The sequence below is a fragment of the Amblyomma maculatum genome, chromosome 10 (genome assembly GCF_055883805.1).
Source record: "Amblyomma maculatum isolate TAMU_Amacu chromosome 10, ASM5588380v1, whole genome shotgun sequence".
NCBI classification, from domain to species: domain Eukaryota; kingdom Metazoa; phylum Arthropoda; class Arachnida; order Ixodida; family Ixodidae; genus Amblyomma; species Amblyomma maculatum.
Window position 1 is genome coordinate 15881859 of NC_139353.1, and position 6970 is coordinate 15888828.

Sequence of the window (6970 nt, forward strand, 5' to 3'; positions counted from 1 at the left end):
TGAATGAAACTGTTGCTTCCCCACTGAGCGTCATCCCGCACCGCACTCTTTAATTAACGAGCTGGTGGCTACCTGGACATTGCGGTATTGAGGGAAACCACCATGCAGACCAAGTTGCCCGTTCTGCGCACAACGACGGAACTACAGTGAACATTCCTAGAGTTGACGCAGCTTGTCGACTTCGTTCCTTAGCGGCGGAGCTAACGCTTTCAGCCTGGAACAAAGGAGAATTTTCCAGTCGACGCCTGAGGGAACTAGACCCTGGGCTGCGCCTTCGTGTTCCCCCTAACAAAGGGCGGCGCGAAACAACACTGATGTGCCGTATGTGGCTCGGTGTTGCATTCACAAAAAAATACGCTTATGTGATGAGTATGGCGGATAGCCCTAACTGTGAAAGATGCGGCTGCGAAGAGACCACACAGCATCTCCTTTGCGAGTGCCCTGCTTTTTCAAGCGAAAGATATGCGCTGCGTTCGGCTCCGGACCATCTTGACAGTCGTCCTTTCACAGAGGAGAAAATCCTCGGCCCATGGCCACAGAAGGCGTCTAACGGCAAAGCCTTCAAAGCACTTATGTGTTTTATGAGAGACACAAACTTGATTGAGAAACTGTGACTGTGCTCCTCGCCGCCTTACATTTCCTATCATTATCTTCTATCTTTCTCCTTTAAACTCCTCATTCCCCTTCCCCAGTGCAGGGTAGCAAACCGGAAGCTTTCCTGGTTAACCTCTCTGCCTTCTCTCTCTTTCTCTCTCTCTCTCTCTGGTCGCGTGTACCGCGAACGTTGTGCACAGGGGCGCCAACGCCGCGACCTATGCTCCTTTTCTACCGCACAGAATAAGCCCGAGAAAGGTCGCCAGGCTGCCACCAGGTTTCCCCTTTTCGAGCGGTGCCAACGAACATATCGGCGTTGCGCAACTGCAAAGCGTGGTGCGCATAGTCCTCGTGTCAGTGCTTTGCGCATCGGTGGAGCGAGAGAGTGAGAAAAGAATTGGAGATGGCGGGTGCCCTGCATGCTGTCATGCGCGAGATCCGAACCACCTGTGGTGCGAAGCTGGACACGATTATTTGGTCCCCTTGATCGTGGGCTGAGCGAACGAGAAAGGGACGTTAACGAAGCAGCCGCCCCTTTTATTTATCAGACCGATGCTTGATGGAAAGGAGAGGGGATGTGGAAGGAGGGCATTGGAAGAATTGGTTTAGTTTATGTGGTTTTTAAGTCCCAAAGCGACTCAGGCTACGAGACGCCTCATTGGGAACCTCTTCGGAGACCTTCACTTACGGCCTTAGTGGTTATAACATTCGCTGCTCAAATTCGATTGTGGCGAAACGAAGTGGCGTTCGTGTGCTGTGCGATTTCAGTGTAGGTTAAAAAACCCCAGGTGGTTGAAATTTCCGGCGCCTTCCACTGCAGCGTCTCTCATAGCCTGAGTCGCTTTGGGACGTTAACCCTACAAACCAAACCGAACTTTTTACACCATGTTCGAATGCTGCAGCCGGATTCCTGGGTGCGGCATTTTTGCATAATCAAAGTAATGGAAGATAACCTTCAAGGTTGCAAGGTGTCATGGTCGTTCTATGGTCCAGGTAACGGTGCTATATATTCAAGTGCGTCTTTGAAAATTGGGAGGAGCCTTAAGCTTTGCTTTAAAAGTAGATGCGACCGAGCCTTTAACGACGCCTTTTCATATTTTCATTCCGTGAATGTTTGACATTGAGACAGTGCTTCAAGACAACATAAACACATACGACCCCCGTAACCCGGAGCATTGGTACGTTACAGCGTGCCGGAAGAACTATGGCAGGCAGATGCTTCGCTTCAGGCTTCCTACCATATTAAATGAATACTTTCCTAATAGTGGTCAAGATTTCCCTCTTTCTCCTATTAAATTGATCCGTGAAATGTTTCTATGAATACATATTTTAAATTAAGTGTTCTATCTTGTGACGTGTCTCTGTATTATTTTCATGCATTTTTCCTGATTTACCTTGGGCTTTTTTGCAATCTAATTATTTATCCATTCATTATTTATTCATTGTGTAAGCGTGACTTCTTTGCTGTGGAATGCCGTCGTATAGAGGGCAGCCGCCCCGTCAAGCTGCTCTTCGAAGCAGCTTTTTAGCGGCTGCTCCTTTCGTTTCCTTGCATTAAAGAAAAACTAAATTATTATTATTATTATTATTATTATTATTATTATTATTATTATTATTATTATTATTATTATTATTATTATTATTATTATTATTATTATTATTATTATTATTATTATTATTATCATTATTATTATTATATAAAAGAAAAACTTCGAAATTCATGGTCCAAGAATCTGCACGGCGCCAGTCAAGGTGGCTAGCATTAGAACAGCTGCAAAGAAATAGCGCTCAAGTACCTTGCACATCTTGCAAAGTATGATACGCTTAATACAAGAAGATCATATGAAATAGCTTACATTTTGATAGTACCGTAAAGAAAACAGAATATTCAAGGACGCTAACTAACCTTTGAGGGGGGAAAAATATCAACCGAAAGAGCACTGATCGAAGACACGGCCATGTCTGGACTTTGCAGAATATATTTATTACGCAGAAAGGCGAACACGTTTCTCTCCGCTTTTTAGCATTGTCAAGTAGATCAGTGTTTATTCGTCATCACTTAATGCGAGCGTCCAGAAGATTAGTTTGAGAAAGGCCGGCTGCCAGAGCAGTTACCCTTCGCCGATCAGAAATCCGACACCAAGACAAGTCCTATCTTATTAGCAGTCGCGACCCGGCTGCTCCTCTGTAGCCTTACGAGGAGGGAGACGATCTACCCATTTAACCCTCCAGAGATCTTGTCTTCACTACCCGCCTCTCGCAATCGGATTAGCGAGAAAGGTGCCGTTGGCACAGAAGAAAAACGTCCATCGCCAATTGCCCACGTCAGCGGATTGGAGCCAAAACCCCGTTAGATTAAAGAGATTGCGCTGACAACCCAGTAAGCACAATGCACTGGTTCAATATTGGTATTGTATTTGCAATATCCGGTCCAACGTAGGACCAATGTATTGCCAACATATTACTAGTGCTGGGTCGGGAGTTAGTGCTGCCTAGGAAGTGTTTTCAAGACCTGCCATACGACCAAACAACGGCCTATTTAATTGGCTTCCGCTGTGTCCCATTAAGCATCGATTGCTCATTACCGAATTTAGACCAACCTGACAAAGAGGCCGAGGTTTAGGAAACTAAGTCGTCATAGGCAGATCACCGCCTTCTCAAGGCGAAGTGACTTGTTTTAGCGTAAACGAAAACAAAACTTTTATACCGTTGAAAAAAGCAAAATAAAGGTAGAGGACAGACATCGTCGCGATAGAAGTAGTTTTCACATTCGATCTGCTGTGATTTCAAAGACAGTTTTTTTATTTCTTATTCATGCTTGTAGCCAGACAACGTTGCTGCCCTTCCCAGTTGGGGAATGCTTGGCACATTCCATTTGACTGAAATCACTAAGAGTTTGACTGACATCATTGAAAAGCATTATTTCAACAAAAATAAGAAAATCGGGATAATAAATCTGTGTTTTGATTCTTAAGAAACAAAGAACAACAGAACCACAGAAAGGCTTAGCATATGCTGCTGGTGAGTGATAAGATTTTATCCTGTCGCCTGGAAAGTGTCTCTTTAGGCTGGTGCTTAAAACATTGGTATACTTGCTTGATAATCACCACGCATAAAGCAGTAGAACGAAGCCACTTTTCAGAATACCATATTTTTTTTTGTTTTAATTTTTTGAAAGCAGCATGCCCAATAAATACATGATTCCTGCTTTGCGAGTTGCAAACGTTACTTAGCTGGCAGCAAAACCTTATCACTTGCTTTGCCCGTGAGAGGTGACCACGTTTATATGGATTGCATACAGGTGTGCCCATATCTTTTTACCTTCGTCGATGTTGCAGAACGTTTTATAGGTACATTTTCCCAGATATTCATAGACGCCTCCAAACTATGCTCTGCCTAGGTCACCAAGGGCTTCCCTTTTTATCACCGTCGCCACGTTTAATTCTGATGAAGTTACAGGTTCGCCTAAATAAATGTTTCTGATTATGACACGTCTGTCCACTTCTTTTTCTCAAACGCACGTTCTCAGCCATGCCGATGTAGACAACAAGGTCGAAATTTGCTGGTGATATGACTTTGAAGACTTTGGCTCCGAAGACATATTGTTTGATTCTTCTTTAAATAGATCATTTTATCAAAAAGTATATTCAAAAAACGTCCTCTACCATTGGGGGACATTCCTATTATGTTTGTGATATAATGTAGTAGCTCTACTCTATTCGAATTTCATGAAATTTTTTATTGTAGCACTATAGTTTTCTTCTTCATACTTCATAGTTGTACTTAGTTTCTCCTTACCACAAGATCCGTCGGGATAAGGACATATTGCTTAGAAAAAGAAGGAACTATATTTGTCTCCATGGACTATTCAAAGTAATCGTGTCCAGCACATCAGCTTCTTCTCGCAGAAAAGCACACCTGGCCGGAAGCGCATAAAACTCGAATTAAGCCGTTGCAGCATGCGAGCGCCGATAAGTCTTCATTTCGTGTTTCTCTTTCACACACTGGCCAGAACTTACCGCCCTCAATCGCCAGCCACAAAATTAGTCTAGCGGAAGAAGACTACCCGCTATCCCTCTCAGCGATATTTTCAGCTAAAGGCAGCAGTAGTATTACCGCAACTAAAGAACCGGAAAAGAGTAAAAGGCACGCGCAGCGGGGAGAGGTCCAGCCATCGTCAGCCATCGCTTGTAATTCTTGACAAGGAGGGTGACCGGCCTAGTACTAAGAAAGTAAAAAGATGGCATAATTGGGAAAGCAGGAACAGAAAAAGAAGAGATGAGGACAAAGGAAGAAAGGAGGAACTGCAAGCCGTCCACATCCGACCCTCGAGCGGTTGCCTGCATGCTTCCGTTCTTCCCCGGTCGCATAAAAATCATGACGCAGGCCAGCGGACCTCTCACGGAGCTCTCGGCGACCGGCGCGCCTGTGACGCGGTTGCCATCCGAGGACATAAAACCCAGCGGGGGAGCGGCTGTCACCCTCGAAGGAAGAAGGGTGCCACGGGCGTTCGGGAATGGCCTCCCTGGGCGCCGACCACGGTCGGTGACACGTGTACTGCGAGGGAGCGAGTCGTACTAAAGAAGTGGGGGGGGGGGGGGGGCAGCGGCGGTGGCTGAAAAACTTATTTGCCAGAAGGAGTAACCGGGGACACACACAGAGTGGCTTCTACAAGCTTTGGTCTTTCTTCGCTCTCATTTTTAAAGTCCACGCTGTTCTTCATAGCGAGGAACGATCCAATATATATGACGCTTATGTCGTACTTTGGAGACTTTGTTACGTAGAACAATATTGAAGAACCTGCTTAAGGCAGCCTGGTAAGAACGCCCAATGTTCAATAACGGTTAAGTAAACTTTGTATTGACTAGAAATTCAAAGGAGTTGTATTAAGGCGAAAACCTTTAATGAGTCATGATTCCCCCGCGTGTACTTACGTGCGTGCGTTGACAGCTAGCGTCCGCAACACCTGTCAATCAGAAAAATGAAAATCCGGTCTCCAGCGGTAATTAGGACTCCATCCCTCGGATCCCCAGACAAGCGCTTTAGCCAACTGTACCACGCCAGGGATCGTGAAACGCACATCATAATTCTCCTTGTCTATACCGTGGGGATGATAGTAACGCTGAAAATGAGGCTGAAATTAGCGATAATGACAATGATGACAGTAGAAATGATAATGACGGTGCATTTAGTTGACGATGATAATGGGAGAGCAAACGTGATGCATCTGCTGCAGCAGTAGCGCTCTGGCTTCCTCATTTTCGCAGTGCAGATTCGACAGTGCGCTCGGAATTTTATCGCTGCCATTCATTAACTTGCTTACAACGTCTAATTCTCTCGCACGCTTAGTGGACAACGGTAATTACACACCTGTGGGCTTATCTAATTTGCCTGTCGCGGCGGAACAGTCTTAAACACTGGTCATGTTCAAGAAAAATGCGAAAAATGATGGGACACAAAGGAGAAACACGCGCACACACACGAGCGCAAATTTGCAATGCTATTACCAGAAACAATACACCGCCTTTGTAAGAAAAAAATTATAAATGAGTACGTGCGTGCAGTGTCCGTGTCACACATCTAGAAACGACCGGTCCCAGAGCTACTATCAATAAAACATAGTATCAGTCAGGCACAAAAGTAAGCAACACCAGACAAAGATCACCGGTCCGACGCATGGACACAAACAAGAACAGCGAGATTTAGGATAGGGGACGCTACCGTTTTGGGAGGAATATGGGAATAGCCGGTCGAAAGGTCGCACGCCCAGAGTGAAAACCGCCCCGCCCCCTTTGCCTGTTGATCGCAGTATTGCGCGGGTGCGCCTTGCCGTCCGGCATTTTATCTTATTCCCGGAACCAATAGGGCCCCCTATTCTGGTACTCACTGATAGGTAGTTTTAGAATAGGGGGACCCTAACGGTTAGGGAACTAGGGTAATAGCGGGACATGAGTGCGCATGCTCACAGCCACTCTCCTTGCTCATTTATCTCAGCATTACGCGCTTGCGCATGTCGGCCCGCTATATCCTATCCCCCCAACTGGTTGGGCCCCCTATTCTAAATCTTCCTAATAATGTCCTTAATAGATTCAGAATAGTGGGACCCTATCGGTTAGCGGGATATGGTAACTGCGGGGCGACAATGCACACGCATGGAACGTTGGATGAATGGGCGAGTGGCGCGGAAATCACTCTGAGCATGCGTACTCACGCCCCGCTGTTACTCTATTCTCTTAACCGATAGGGTGCCCCTTATCTAAAAAAGAACTACATTCTAAAGCCACTATAGAGACTAATCAAGTTCTGCGCCCTACCTGCGAGCGTTGTCTGGTATGGCTTGATTTTGTGCCTGACATGGTGCTATGACATGGTGCTA